This window comes from Paralichthys olivaceus, chromosome 1 (genome assembly GCF_024713975.1).
Source record: "Paralichthys olivaceus isolate ysfri-2021 chromosome 1, ASM2471397v2, whole genome shotgun sequence".
NCBI classification, from domain to species: domain Eukaryota; kingdom Metazoa; phylum Chordata; class Actinopteri; order Pleuronectiformes; family Paralichthyidae; genus Paralichthys; species Paralichthys olivaceus.
Window position 1 is genome coordinate 22,079,923 of NC_091093.1, and position 16,702 is coordinate 22,096,624.

Consider the following 16,702-nt stretch of genomic DNA (forward strand, 5'->3'; position numbering starts at 1 on the left):
GGGTCTGCATGATTCATGAACTGAATTCCTGGTTCGTAGTCCCTCAGGTTAAGAATGGCTGGATTGCTCCGCTTGGCCTGAACTGACATGTAGAGCAGTTAGGTGCCAGAGCAGCAGCAAGTCTTATTTCCCCCCAGAGCCAGGTTTGTTATGACATAACTGGTTAGTCAAGCTCTGGAAAACAAACTCAGCTTGGAGCCTTATTTCTTTTTGAATATTTAGTTGTTTTTTGCGTTAACCTACTTCTAACATCTGGTGTCACAGTTTAGCCCCAAACATGAGTCCTGCATAAACTACAAATATACCGAAAGTAAATCACGTCAAGATGGCGCTTTGATGATAGACTGTGGACGTATAGAGTGTTTTCTCGAAGGACCAGCAGAGTGGGACTCCACTAGCTGCAATAAGAAGTTTCCACCAAAGTCTATGAGAACATGGATCAATTTCCCACTAGATTTTTGTGTCACTTATGTCAACAAACATTTTATGCAGAGTTTATGGTCTTATTCTCTGGATACAATACAGCATAATGCTCATTTGGTAAATTATGGGCCCATTCAGAGTAAAATAAGCGATAAAGCAGTTTGGATTGGGATGTGGAAGCCGTGTGATTGCAGGTGTAGGTGGGTGTGCAGTGTCATCGAGCTCTCTTTTGGGATCATTCAAAGAACCAAGATGGCGCTGAATTAAAAGCCAGATGACAATCCAGTGGGTTTCTAATGTCACATTCAAATAAGCATCTGTATGGAGACAAACACGCAACACAAGCATATATAGTGATTGTCAGAACTTTTCTTGTTTGTTAATGTGACCTCTCATTTTTGTGTCAAAGCCATTCATCAATACTGTGTTTATATATTTTATATCTGGGAGCAAAATTCTTTACTTTTTAGGAGAGCTGCTGAGATGAAGTTTAATTAGTTCACTTCTGATTAAGATTTAAAGTGCTCAGCCTGAGGGAAACTAATTCTGTCTTGACTCCCAGTACCTGATTGTTCAACTACTTTAATTAAGTTGATTGTCATGGAGAGAGTAAGGGTGTGTGTGTGTGTGTGTGTGTGTGTGTTTGTGTGTGAGACTGAGAGAGAAGTTCGCAGTTATTGCTTGGCCAGAGGTCTTTCGCAAATCAATACTGAATGAATTGGATTTTATCTCCCCTTTTATGAACCCTCACCACACCTCGCCCTCTCACCTTGCAATTAAGGTTAATGAATTCCCCTTCATGATTAATCCCAGATAGGTATCAGACGCAGATGAATTATATTTCCGAATTGGGAAGACTTTTTGATAAAAGCAATGGGAAATTAAATCTATATTCTAATATGTTTTCTGTCAGGAGCTGGTAGAAAATGTGCAGACTCACGAATGCACTGTGATGCATGAAGATGATGGGAGATAGTTTTCTTTTTAAGAGTCGTCCTACACACCAACAGAGGGCGCTAAAGTATTGTGCATGAGACCAGGACGATGACATTTGAACAGCAGCCCTTCATCGCACTGCTCTGCTCTGTTTGGTATGTAGGAGCAGACCCCAGAGTGAAGGAGGACACATTCACTGAGAATGGGGTGCGGTCGAGGGCTTAAGATGAGCTGGAACTTCTCTGGGATGAGCTGATGATCGTTTCATGTAAATCAACTGTATTCACACACACACACACACACACACACACACACACACACACACACACACACACACACACACACACACACACACACACACACACACACACACACACACACACACACACACTCCTGTCTTCATGACCTCAGAGGACATTAAATTGACTTACATTGATTTTCTGGACACTTGCTCTCACCCTTATCCATAGTTATTCCCCTCCTAACCCTACTTTAACCTTACCTTAAACCAACCCTTAACCTTAACCTTAGCTTGACTTTAAAAATGTCTTAAGTCACCGAAAATCAAGCGATTTACATTATAGGGGCTTTTTTTCCCCATAAGGAAGACAAATCCCCATAATGTGGATGTTTAAATGGATTTTGGTCCCCAGAAAATGGGTAATATCTGGACCACACACACACATATGCACACACAAACACGTAAGTTCTCGTAAGGACATTGTATTGACTTCCTAACCTGAACCTAGCCTTAACTTCACCTCAGTTCACCAGGAAGAGTCCCAGTTAACAAAAACGCACACACATCCACATCCACATCCACAACCACACACGCACACACACAGTAATATCTATCTGCCTTTATTCCTTATCCATTATTCCTAAGGGCAGACAAGCTCCAGTATTGACACGTATCCTGACACCAGCTTGGCCCTCGCCCAGCTTGCCCGGCCTAATTGGCCTCGAGACCTCTTGTTGGTGTGATCTATTGATCAGTCTTACTGCAGATACAGCTAAGTCACAGGGAGAGGACAGAAAGGGGGCCAGATATACAGAAAGTAAGCACTGCCAAATCTGGGCATGATGCTTTGTTACTCCCCTGGTAGAGCTGTGCAGCAAGCAAGGATGATGATAGGGTCCTCACCCCGAGGTGCAGGGGTCCGGATTCTCGCCAGCAGCTGATTCACACTCACGGATTGTCCTTTATTGTTACCGAGGGGATGAGGGCACCAACAAATGAAGGTTTGTGAATGCTGTGACCCCCAAAGATCTATAGACACTGTCTGCTTTAACAATCCCACCAGAGAGAGCGAGATGAAAACTCCTCCACTTTTTGTTTGATGCCTCTGCGGCAAATATTAGGAGAGGAGAGAAAAAATAAGGCAACCACCAAAGAGCCCTTGTGGGCCAGGGGGTGAGTGAAGTGGTATGCATGCTGATCTTGTATCCATCAGGACAAACATCCTATACATGATTATTTTTGCCTGCACCTTCAACCTCCTCTCCATTCACATTCACATCCGCAATCGCATCTCATTCTCATCTTTTTCTATTTCGACTTCTCCTCCTCATGCTCTCTCCCGTCTCAAGCACTACAGCCATTTCAGTGTAAATAGTGTCTGTGCTCATCTGCCCCTAAATCCTCCTCCTTCTTTTTTCCCCACCCGACAGCCCTCCTTCAAATCCCAGAAAAACTCATAAGAGAAACATACATACGTTGATGGGGCCCGCCACACAGTATGTCCTTCGCTACCTCGTAAAAGGCAATACATTCCTCTTTATGGGATGCACGAATTTCCACTTCTCTACTGTGTGTGAGAGCTACATCCCCCATATGTTATTACATTTATGATGCATGACAAGGCTTACAATTCTCCATCTCCTCTGCAGCACATTGCGAGTAACTGGAGCTGTCCAAAAGTCATGGCTGTGACAACGGGAATCATTATACATTTTTCTCTCTGTGCGGCTGCCTCTCTGTATTCCTGTCCATGCCTCCCTCCCGTCTTCATCCCGCTCGCTATGTGAGAGTATAGGTGCTCGTCGAGGTCTTCTCAGCGTGCTCTTGTCGGAGTGAGTGTCCACTCCTGGACCTTTCCACTAACACGAAATATACACGCCTGTGTGCACACATTCATGCTGACCCACTGATCCTGCCTCCTGTTTTATTGTCAATATCAGCCGACTCAAGGGTTGTAGAGGTTGACGGCTGTTGACAGGGGCTGGATTGTGAAGGTAAAGATGATGGTAGCTCTTGCAGGGATAGAATAGCTGTATCTTGCGACCTCTTGGAGGGTGTTATTATGCCGTTATGAAGTCTGCTCCCTATCAGACCTTCACCGAAGTGGGGGGTGGGGGGGAGTATAGCCATTGCAGTACAAAGTACAAAAGCTTTTTCTATCCCATCTTCCTACAGCTTGGTCTTATCTACCCCTATACTTCCCTTTCCCACATACAAGTGCACACATTTTTCTTTTGTACCATTCCTGTATTTTTCAGTCAACACAGCCTGCAGTCCCCCTGCATACTCCCATGAAGGAATTTCTTTAACATATATATAAGGCCACAAATGAATTTATACACCTTGAAGTGTGCAGCATGCACTGCATCATGACTCCACTATAGCTGCTGTCAGTTGCTCAGAAGCTCCTGACAAGATAACTGAACACATGTGATCATTTTAGCTCATTAGTGATAGAACTACTAAAGTGATGTATCAGCCTTAGTACAAACAAATATATAAATATACAAACATACTGCTTGTACATGCACAAGTGAAAAAGATTAAATCAATTATGCTGGAAAATTGATGTGTTGAGTGTGTCTGCAGCACAGAGGAACAAAAGTCAACATTCAGGTATTTGACTTTTGCCTGTGTGCTTTTGTGTAATGGAGTGAAATTTTGACACATCTCTGGATATTGTTTTCTGCCGTGTTGGTGGTGGAGCTGCAGGGTTGAGAAGGTTGGTCCATCACCTTTGACCAAAATAAAATATTTCTATAACTATTGGATGCATTGCTGTGAAAGATATTGATGCAGACAATAGTCCCCAGAGGACTAATCCTAATCACTTGGGCTTTTGCTAATTTTCAGGTAGTAGACTTTTGTGGTTCTCAGTGAAAATATTGGATGGATGAAATAAATCTGATCGATGTTCCACTCAAGATCAATTGCACAAACTTTGATGATCCCTTCACTTCTCCTCCATCTCCACCATCCACCTCTCCACTACTCCTCTCCTCTCTACCCACCAGGTGGAGGCTGATGGCCGCGCACACTGAGTCTGGTTCTGATAGAGTTATGTTCTCTTCACGGACACCAAGTGCTTGTTTGTTATGTGAACTGTTGGGTTTCTTTAAAATATTGTTAGGTTTTGACTCTTACTATGCAGAGAGCCTTGAGTGCTTTAGATTAATGGATGTTGTTATTAAGCGCTTTACAAAAAAGAAAAATGAATCTAAATAAATTGATGACTTGATGCTACACAAATAAAACTGAAGTGAATCCAATCAATCAAAAGTATTTTTAAACCCCATATAAAATCACAATTTCCCTCATAAGGTTTAAAAATCTGTACAAGGTGCAACACTCTGTCCTTAACCCTCCATGTGCACTGCATATGTATGACAACTAATAAAATAAATAAAATAATTTTTTATATAATATAATAATCATAATATAATTTAAAAAAATGTATATGACTTCTCCAACCATTTCAAGAAGCTGTGACAGGATAAAGTGTCAATCAATGCTCGCACAACAACAACAACAACAACAACAACAACACAACCTGAAATTAATGGTCACGCATTATTTGTATTCTGCTTTAGTGTTGATGACTTATATGTGTTGTCTGTTTTTTCAGTATTTTCCATAATTGCAATAAAAAAACACAGAACAATGTCCATGCATGGTTATCAACATGATTGAAATTGACCAGCAGGGGACTGCGGTGTGTCCCTGACAATGACATATTTTCAAATAAAAGAATAAATGATGGAATTGTCACAGTCAGCCTGAAATGTTTACAACCAAGAGTGATAATTTAGCACTGGCTGTGGAAAGGCTGTCAGCGTGTAATTATGGCCATTTGAAATTTTATAAAGGAAGGAGTCATCGGATTCTCCTTGAATAAGTAAATTGCAGCACAAAGCATTGTGAGATAAATATGGATCCTTCAGAGATTTTCCATCAAGGTGACAGACACATAATAACGTTTAAATGAGATTTGAAAAACTTTGAGTGACAAGTATGTTTGTTTGTTCTGCATCCACTCTAAACAATGTCATTTTTAAAATCTCTGCACAAACCTGCATATGGAGATTTATCTGTTGCAGAGGCATCAAGATTAAATAATTGTACTACTATTAATAACATCTTTTCATGCAGTGCAAAGGTTGTGTCTCCTCTCTTTTAGCTGCTTAAACTTTTATAAAGCGCTCAGGGGTCAGGTATGTTTACACGGATACAGCAGCTACTCAAACAGCCCGGCTGCAGAAAGGGAATAGGTGGACACAGAAATCTGACTGTGAATGTAAATCTGATTTGTGAGACAAGAATCATTTAAAGTGACTCTCACAGCTCATTGTAAAGCCTCTCTGTCAGCTGTGAGAGAGCCCGCTCTAATCCATTGTCACTGGGCGGATTCATTTGCATAATTCCACTATTGTGCAGTCCCAGATCTTTTTTTTCCGTCTCCTCCTTCATACTCAAGAAGAAGAAGAATAAGGAATAAAAAACAACTTGTTGCTCTGGAAACAGGGATGGAAAAGCACAGATGTAGTACAGTAGGGCAAGAAGAATAAGAGAACTGGCAGAACAGAGAGGACTCAGTTGTGCAAGGATGTAGAGATGAAGAGGGCAAAGAGGATGGCGATACGAGGAGCAGGAAGCAGTGAAGGAGGAGGAGGAATGAGGGGAAGAAAGAGTGAAGTCAGATAGAGAGAAGAGAGGAAACTACTGTTCAGTGAATGGAAAACAGAGCAATTTACTGTTACTTAAAAAGTCATTTATCTATGTCGACAGTCTATTAGTCATGTATTCGAGTGTGACACCCCCCCCCCCCCCCCCTTTGCACACACTCTTCCCTCTATCACACCCACACTGTGTGTACGTGCACATGTGTGTCCATGGTTGCGTGCTCGTGTGTGTCCGTGTGTATGTTGAGGCTGTGTTGCCTATCCTCCAGGGATGGGAGTAGCAGGGAAGAGCGGCACTGCTAAATTGCACAGATAAGATCAATATGTAGTTAAGGGGTGGAGCTGGGCCTTTCAGAGTGAACATTGGGTAATATTGCATTAGGCTCTGCACAGTGTGAAATGCATTATTCTTCCGAGTGCGATGTGGAGAGCTTACCTGTCAAGGAACAAGGACGGTCACTTACCACAGCCTGATTTCTATTTAAAGGATGGATGCATGAAAGGAGAGTTACAGTGACACCTTCCTCTCAAGAAAAACGACCAGCACCCCGAACAATCAACTGTATGTTTATGTGCAAGTGACGAAGCCATCAGCAGCCACTGCAATTATGACTCTGGTCCGTACGGAGCAAAGGTCAGGGAGGTTGTTTACAGGGGATTCATCACAACGATGCATGATTACAGTTTCCTGTTCTTGATTTAACCCTGACCATGACTGTTCCCTAAACTTCACCAAACCATGAAGCGGCATTGTCCGGAGAGACTGTCATCTCCATAGGATGCTGATCACAACTTAAAGTTGTGTTTAGGACCAGAGGAGGAAATCAGGTGACGTTGTCAGAGAGTCGTCGTTGGAAGAAGAATGAGCTGTCAAAACACATTAACACGGCAGTTCCCTGTCTAAAAAACAAAAACAAAACTGTGTTTGCTGTAGTTATTCATTTTTGCGACCAGGTGATTTTGTGATTAAAAGAAAACGATGGAAGATGTACATGAGCTGTATGTTTGTCTGTTACCCAGTGTGGATACTGGCTATTTAAGTTGATGTTTTGGACGTTATATGGTTTCTGGGCCTGTTCAAGCATCTTGAGCCATTTGGTTAGTGTAAGCAACATTTACCTTTGTTTATAATATAGTGAGAGTTTGTTCTGTGACAGGCCAACAAAGCTATGATACAGTATTTGCCATAGAGATCACATAGAGATCACAGGGAGATCAGAATCCAGGTTCCCTAGCTCATCCGGAGCAACGGGATGCACCTGCTCCCCCAGCTGGTGGCAATCAGCTGAGGAGGGTTTATAAGGAGGTTTGGTTTCCTTGTTCAGATGGTTGTTTGCTGTCGGAGGGTCAACACCTTCAGTTGGTCCTCTGTGTTTGTGTTGTTGATTTTGTATTGTTGATTTTGCATTGTTGATTTTGCTTATTCTAAGAATTTGTTGTTTACCCATTTTATTTACAACCCCTCTTCCCTCTGTGACTCCAACTGTCTTTTGGTTTACTTTTCTGTTATTCTATCTTTTTGATAGATTTAGAGGGTGACGTTTGGGAATGTAGTGTCTTTCAGAACCTAAGGATCCATTTTGTTAGTTTGGTTGCAGTGTTTTGTTTTTGTGTACCAGGTTTTTGTTTTTCCTGTTAGAAACTGGTTGTGTGTTGTGTTGTGTGTCCCATGCATGAAACTGTGGTATATTTGTCCTCATGAAGATTGTGCCAGTCCCAAGTGTTGGGCACACCCACCATCAAGTGTTAAACATTAAATTACTGTTCTTTAGCATTGTCCTCATAATCACATTCTTTTTGTTTATGTTAACAAGTGGTTTTACTAACAATACAGGTTTTTTGGAATAAAGAAATTTTTTAATTGTTTAAATTTGTGGCCCCTCCTCTACTGCGATGAAATAGCCAAGACTCAGAGGTATTATAGAACAGTGGCTCACACTGGTTCTATTCCACGTATGACATCATAAGAATGATTTGAGATAGCAGGACTCACGATCGAGGGCAACATGTTTCCAGAAATAAGATCCTGTTACTCTGAAATTCAAAATGTTTAAAACTGGACCTTTTGCATTGTAAATAGTTTCATCGATATTTCAATATTACTAAAGTGATGTATTGGAAGAAATGTTGTATAAAATATGTTTTCATTAGTGTGTTTCATCTAAATTGTACAAATTGTTGTTTTCTTTACCCTTGAATGGACCCTTTATATTTAAATACTTTATATTTACATCAAGAGCGGGTCCTGTCGATGGAGGCTACCATGTTTTTTTACAGTTGCCCAGACTGAACAACCTAAACACCTTTTCAGTTTTTATGACAACTGAATTCTGCCACGAACTCTTTCATGTTTGGAAGGGGAGGGTGAAGTGAGGGGTATCAGCTGCAACATGCAACTTCACCACTAGATGTCATTAAATTCTACACACTAAACCTTTAACACAAATAAGGAATAAGCAATAATTAAGGACATATATTACGAGCATACATCTCAACTGCATTATAATGTCCAATTGATGTTTTCACAGCATTTAGTAGTAGGATGTAATGTTGACTTGAGACGTAATTAGACTATAAATGGAAAGATGAATGTAATCTTCGATTAGCAGTTTTAATTTCCCTGAGGGAGTCTTCCCAAAGGGATCAATAAAGTTCTATCTAATCTAGCAACTCATGCCTCAACCCTAAATAATGTCTTATTCAAAATAAGGTAAATAGTTGGAATATTGCTGTCTATGTAAACTTAGTCAGTGTGTTTTGTGAATAGTCCAGAGTAACAGGGAAACACATGTTGATAATCTTTTAAATGTTTTTTTGGTTTTCTTTGCCCTGGTACATCACAAAATAAATGCCATTTAATTCACCTGTAAGATGGTAGAGGTCAATATCTTGCAGACAAGTATCTTAAAACCCATGACTAACTGTGTGGTTAAATCTATGAGAGGTCAGCGAGGAAATGTTATTACTTATTCTGGGTGAAGCAACCCTTTAAATGGATTCAGGCTCAGTGAGAATAACCAGGCGTAAGTGTCTGTTGCCCTCAGCTGAGAGACCCCTCACTGTTAACCTGCTGGTATGGGGTGAAAACCCTGCAGAGCCGTGTCCTCTGTCTCCCCTGCTGTCTGTCTCTCTGTCAGCTCTCCTACTGTCTTAATAAGCAGAACAGCATGTCCTGCTTTAATCATCATGCTGTATTAAACATAATCAGGTGGGCTAATTAGGTCATAATTAAGATTACTCGTGCATTCATTAGCAAATATTTATCCGTCAACATGTAGTTCTACAAAGTCCAATAGGATCTATCTTTGTGGCCACAATATCATGAATACCCGAGTGATCTAAAACAATGCAGTAAGTCCTGCCTGTATAAAGCTTGCATCTTTTATAAAAGTACATGTCAAAGGTTTGAGCTGACACTCCGAGGGCTGCAGTACTTCTAAAGATGTTTCTTTTAGCACCATCTCCTTGCAATTACCCTTACCCAGAAGGAACCAGAAGCAACCAGTGAGGGTCAGGCTACATTCACACCACTATGTTTTCAAACAAAGGATCTCTGTCCATATGGTTGATTTGGCTCTTTATCAGTTTTAATCTCCTATGTTAACATGCCTGAAAAGCATATCTCATGTACACTGGGCATGTATGTGCCAGTGTGCACAGGAAGCATTTGGTTGTTAGTGGCAGATAGCTGGATTAATAGCCCCTAAGCAGTTCATTGTAAAATGCAGAATATAACTGCACAACAGGGTTACTAACGCTTTTAATTGATTATCCATGTTGCGTGGCAGAAAAAAATCTAGTATTAGCACTATGCATAACTTCTGCTATTGATATGCCTGGTGTCCACACTACTCCAGAATGTTAGAGCCACTTAAATGGGGAAGTTTGAAAACGCTGTTGGCATCAACTTATTTAGAAAACTTTTATTATGGATAGGCAGAAACGACATTTGGAAACACAGTAGCAACAGAGCTACAATATCGAGTTCCCACTGATACACGTTCTCAACCAATCATGAGTCTCAACTGTCGATCAGCAGCAATGAGGACACTGCTGGGAAACCTAATCCCCTGTTTAAAATAATGTAAATGAATGCTAAATCTTAGTTAAATCAACGACATCATGGGGTTAGGATGGTGCAGGGAGACGTGACTGGTGAGACGTGTCCATTGGCAGGAAAGCATCAGCTGAATATTAGTGAGAAGTGTCAGGTTTTCATGGAAACAGCTGGTTGTTACTCATCAGCTTGTGGCCTCACAGCAGCTGAATGAAGCAGCTGATTCCAATCAGCTAACACAAGCTCCGCTGCTCGGCCTGAACGAACACGACGCTCCACCGGCTCTAAAAGGGGAACGCTGGAAACCTATCACAGAAGACATCTTATTTTTGTGTCTCTTTCACGTAGTAAAACAGGCAGAAGCATCATGAGGGTTGGATGTCAAACCGGACACATCAATATTTTTATAATATCAATAGATCGCTTGACTGCTTGCATATGAAAGAGATCACTTGTCGAGGAGAACCTATTGAGAATTATCATCCAACTCTGCAGCGCCATCATCTCTACAGAGCATTCCTGCATTTTTTTCAAAGCTCTGAAGACTGCACGCTTCTTACCCAGCACACGGTTGAAAAAGTTAAACTATTTGGTAAACATATTGGAGCATTTGGCTGCTAATGAGCCTGGAGTTGGTCTCCCTGGAGATGGTGGAGACCAAAACAGAGCTAGTGTACACTAGGGTAAATATTGGACATTTTACATTTATGAGCTGGTCTGAAACACAACTCCCACTGAATAACAATGTTGTTCTGTATCAGCTTGCTGCAAATAAGTAGAGACCAATTTCTTGGTTAGCTAATTTGAGCCTTTCCCAGATCTATTATTATTATTATTTGTTGAAATGCACCAATATAAAAACTTTATTTTACTGACTAAACAATACAGAGAATGTCAATTTCTTATTTTCTTACTTCAGGTTATTATATTTGGTTGCTTTTCTTTTGTATTTACAAAAAATATTAACTCTCAATCAGATGTCTCTCACACTGGATTGATTATGACACCTTATGAGTCCTTGCCAATTTTTACTCTGCCCTGAAATATCCACATCAGTCGGGCTCTCTAAGACAATGTTTTCCAACATGTTGACCATAAAAGGTGATAATAAGCTTAAGTTGTGTTTATAGCATGTTTCCACCGCACATATTGAAATTATGAGAAAGTCAAAAGAATAAAGTTTTCAATAATTGTGCACTTGTTATAGATATAGGACCAAGAAAGCCAATGGTGTTGTCTCAGAAGATTTGACTAATTCTTGTTCAGCCAAAAAATATGACCATGCATACTCATTTTGCAACAATACCTCACATTCAAATGCTAATCCTCACAAGCTGTCCGTTGCAATGACAGATCTGAAGTGTTGGCCAATACTGGAACAAGATTGGGCCTCGGTGTGGGCCTCGCTTCGGGGAGACGGAGAGAAACTAAACCAGAAAATCCATTTCTCATAATTATGAATGAAAATGAATGTCCATAATTCACTGAGCAGAGCTGTGCGACACGGGGAAAAGGTTGGGGAAGGTTCTTCAGAAATGTCGATTGGAAGTATTGATCAGGGGATCCAATACATCTCATACCTACTCTGTCTTGTATAAGGTGCAATACATAAAGTTGACAATACAATCTAGGCTTTAAGAAAAGGGGACAAGGTGTAGTCACTTGCGATGTTCAATTTGTTTGTAGCTAGAGAAAAAAAATCCACGGTCTAAAATTGTATCTTTCAAAAAAGAATTCAGCTCTACCTGAGTCCCCTCTGAGCTGTAGCCATAATCCGATTAATCACATTTTGTGTTACTTTTTTAAAATCTCATCTTGTTACATAATCGAAGCACTTGTGAGTGTGTGCAGCGACCAGCAGCCCTACATGTTTATTCATGTGAGCTCTGAGCCACACCGAGCGGACCATCCATCAGCGCACTCAGGATATGGGAGCAACCTTCTTCATCTTGTTTGCTTTTTCTCATGCTGCTCCACACCTCCTCCCTCCGCCAGAGAGCGGAGCGTGTTGGCTGATGTGTGAACGTGGTAGCCATGACGGAGCCTCGCGGAAAACAAATGTCGTCCCTGGTCCGGTCATCTCCCGTCATGGATCATCAAGAGGAGTTCATTGTTATCAGTTCCACTGTCAAGCTTAATGATGGAACAACAGACGGACGACTGTAATTGGTAGTTAAGACGCATCATGCTAAGACCACCTGCTGGTTGGTAATTGTCACAACACGGCAAAGGGATACAATCAAGCGATGTGGTGTGTGCTGCGTGCATGCATTCATTTGCTCTTATACACACACACACTTTAATGTGCCAGTGTGGTTTAAATTCTCTTTGAGGTGGTGGATGCCCCCTGCTGTTTCCCATATTACTCTGCACACATCAAACAGGTAGTTTTGAGAAGAAAAAGGGACATGATGACAAGAACGTGGCTCACTATTCAACTCATCCCGGCGCTGGGCTTTTTATTCAAATCAAAAATGGGCTCCCCCACCTTTTCTTCTTTTTTTCCCCCTCTGTGTTGCTCTGCCACGGTTTTCTCTAGTTTGTGCTCTTTCCTCACAATATCAAATCCTCCCTCTTTCTCTTTGTAACTCTTGCATCGTTTTTCCTCACGTGTCTTGGAGAAAAACATCCTTCCATAAATTTTTTTGTGTGTCCAGCTCCGTCTTTGCTTTTATCGCAACACCTCCCCTCTTTTTCGTGTCACCTGGAGCTTGTTGCAGTATGCCACTGCATCATAGCTGACCATCCAGACAATGTCAGTGTGAGTCACAGTTGTCAGGGGACACACTGAGCTCCTCCAACCCACCTCCTGACCTGTGTGCCCGGGCATGCCTACATCAGTGTACGTGTAAATGGGTTTGTTCGAATTCCTTACATGCAGGGAAAAAGCAACACATCCTCCCTCTGGTGTTGATTTGTGTTATGTGTGCAAGTGCATCCATGAGTGCAGTGGATTTACTGAACTGGAGATTTGTATGGCGATGCCTGTGCACAGGTCTATTGGTATGGATAGCGTAGCACGATCTCGAGCGTGATCTGTGTTCGCTGTCTTCCAGCCGGCCCCTCCCCTTCCCATAATTCCAGCGGTGCCTCCAAAGCCCCTCTAACCTTTCTCCTGCACACCCATCTGTCAATCATGCTCATTGCAGCATAGCATCATAGGGACACTTGGTTCAGTGTTAATTGAACCTTCACATACATTGGAATAAACCAACATCCCTTATGTGTTATTCCTGAGGTAACCCTTTACAGAGGCATTATTCATCATGGCACACAGCGCAGAGAATATCTACTGGCTTATAAAACATTTGGAGGCTGGAGGTGGTTATACTTACGGATGTGTTGGCTTAAAATTAACATACATGTTTTAGTTTGAAACTTTAAATATTGAAATGTGCCTTGTCTCTACATTCTGATGATTCAGTGGAATGAGCTCTGCTTATAGAGGTGTGAAAGACTTTGCATTTTCCCGCACTGAAAGGTCATCCTTATTAAAGGCCTTGGTGTAGGTCTGTTATATTGTATTATAGGGCGAATCCCACCACAACGTCTTAAAAGGCATTTTTGTACTTTCAAGTGCAGAACGAAATGATCCCTGGATGTTTAAGCTTGTTCCCTTAAGCCAGAGATATACTTGCTGTTAACTGCGCGTACGTGTGCACATGATGGCTGCATTGCCTATCCTGCGTCCATTTGGAGCGTTGGTTGAGCACGTCCTCAGATATTAACGCTACACATACATGCAGATGCAATATGCACTTTACCGGTATGGGGCAGAAAGTGGAGGCGGATGGCGAGCCGCTCTGCTGAACAGGTTTGCTGACTGTGTGTGTTGTGGTGTTTCATCAGCGGGCACTTGAAACTCCTCTCCCATCACATTTTCAACACTAGGGGAAACAGTGTTTGACAGTTTTTTTTGGAACTTTTCTAACACCAATAATAAAACGAGTACTCCCACTTGACTCAGTAATTAGCCAGCTGTGCGGAGGTGATAAACTATGCAAAATCTGAATCTTGGTCTCAGCTACTTCACACAGCTACATCACTTTTTGGGTGTGCGACCATGTGCGATGCCTTTGAGGAGAGACAACCCGAGAGTTTAACGCTCTTATCATCGTATTTCGTTATGTTTAGAAATGACCCACAAAAAACGAAGTCAGCTTCTGCCAAACGGAAGCTATGGCAACTGACAAGACAGCTCTGCCTTCGAGTGTGACGATTCTGAATACACAGTAACACTGAGGACGCCTTTAGACACATCGAACAATCTCGTCCATTTCAAGCATACTATTAAGAATCAGTTTGGAAGCTCCATGTCCTCAGTGATAGTTTCAGAACATTTTCAATTCAATTTTTTTAATATATATATATATATATATATGTGTAAATTATAGCGCATAATCATAATATACATAATCTCAAGGCACTTTACATAGAAGATTGAGACGCTAAAAATGATAGAAACAGTTCCAACAATGAGCAGCACATTGGTGGCTGTGGAGAGAAAAAAACCAATATATTAAAGATAATAATAGTTAATCACTATCATCTTAACATGTTTATCTCTGAATGCCTATTAAGTCCATGCAGCCTCATGTTCTTCTGTGTAGCTTAGCTCATCAAATTACTCCTGACATCTTTATTTTGGCCCATATTAAATATTTAATCATTTAAATTTTGTATTTTTTAAACAGTGCTTTTGCAAATTGAGTCTTTGCTTGATAGATGATCTTCCGTCTGTCAAACTCCATCACTTCAGGGTGAGAAATTCTCTCCTGAGTGATCCAGATTACCGATGAAATTTGTTGATGTACGAGTAGTTCCGGTGTAAAGACGAGGGATGAGCTTTAGTACTATAAAGCAGAGCCATTGCACAAACTTGCATCATACGTGTTGCCACACGGAACTGAAAATGAATGTGAAACACGGAAATCATAATGGATCACGCTGATTGTTCTGTGACAGCAGTGTGTTTCTTGGAACATCTCTCTGCTGCACTCCATGCTCTCGAAACGAAATGACGGTACTACGGTGCAATCCTGGTGACAAAATGTCATGTCAGTAATTTCCCCCAGCTGCTTATCTGCTCCGGTGCCAGGGTGGACTATTGGACAGTATTTCCTGCTCTGTCTCTCTCTCTCAATCAATGCACAGAGAGAAGGTTAAGTTCTCTTCTCACAAACCGTCATTTCCAACCTTGCGGGAGAGACTTGGATAGAGATCAGACGACAATCAATTAACTGTCTGTGTCATTACAGGATTAGCTCTACCTACGCAGTGGTCACATACATTTGGAAGCTTGCCCAGTAATGGGCAGGCAATAGAACAAGTGACTGCATGTCCCCTGGGGAAGATTAGCGCTCCGTGTACAGGACTGTGGAGTAACAAATGGCGTACAACAGGAATAGTGTTAAACCTCATGGTTTGTTGGATGACTCACACACATGATAGGACTGGAAAATTAAAAAGAATAAAAATGATGATCTTCATCAGCATATCATTAAATAATATGTGATACATGAGATGAGAACGATGTGAATCAAACTCTGTCTAATTATCGTTGACGTAGTTGATGAATATATACGACGTATTGTTTGAAGCCAGTGCAGCACGAGGATGCAAATATCTGTTGGCCACTATTTCTAATTAAAATATCTTTACAACTATTTGATGAATTGCAATGAAATTTTGTGTCGTCAGAGAATGGATCTTAATGGCCATGATAATGACAAATGTGGTTTTGAGTGAACTGTCGCACACACATCGATCACAGTTATTCATTCATTCTCTGCCTGCCTTACTCCCATCTGCCCTGCAGAAACCTCACCCCTACTGACTTCCAGCCACCGTAAATACTTTAAAACATTGACACACTTATCAAACATTTTGTTAATAACTGGTTCTTCCAATCAATGTAGTAGATATTGTCCGCTGTCCATCCTGGGAGAGGGATCCCTCACATGTGGCTCTCTGAGGTTTCTACCTTGTTTCCCCTGTTAATGGGTTTTTAGGAACAGAGGATGTCGCACCTTGTTCAGCCCTAAGAGAGAAATTGTGATTTGAGCTGTACAAATAAAATTTGATTGATTGATTGATGACAGTGAGATTGGTAATAAAGATTATGGATCCCACGGATTCACCTTGCTAATTATTTCTTGAATTTTTTTTCTTTAATCTCATAATGACTTTTTTCTCATTAAATAACATTATTCTTGTAACATTATGACATCATTAAATAACGACTTTATACTTAATATTTTGACTTTTTTCTCATTAACGACGACTTTGGTCTTGTAGTATTACAGCTTGTCTCATAATGCTAACAGGTATTAATGTTAGCATGCTAACAGGGTAACCTAATCTGTT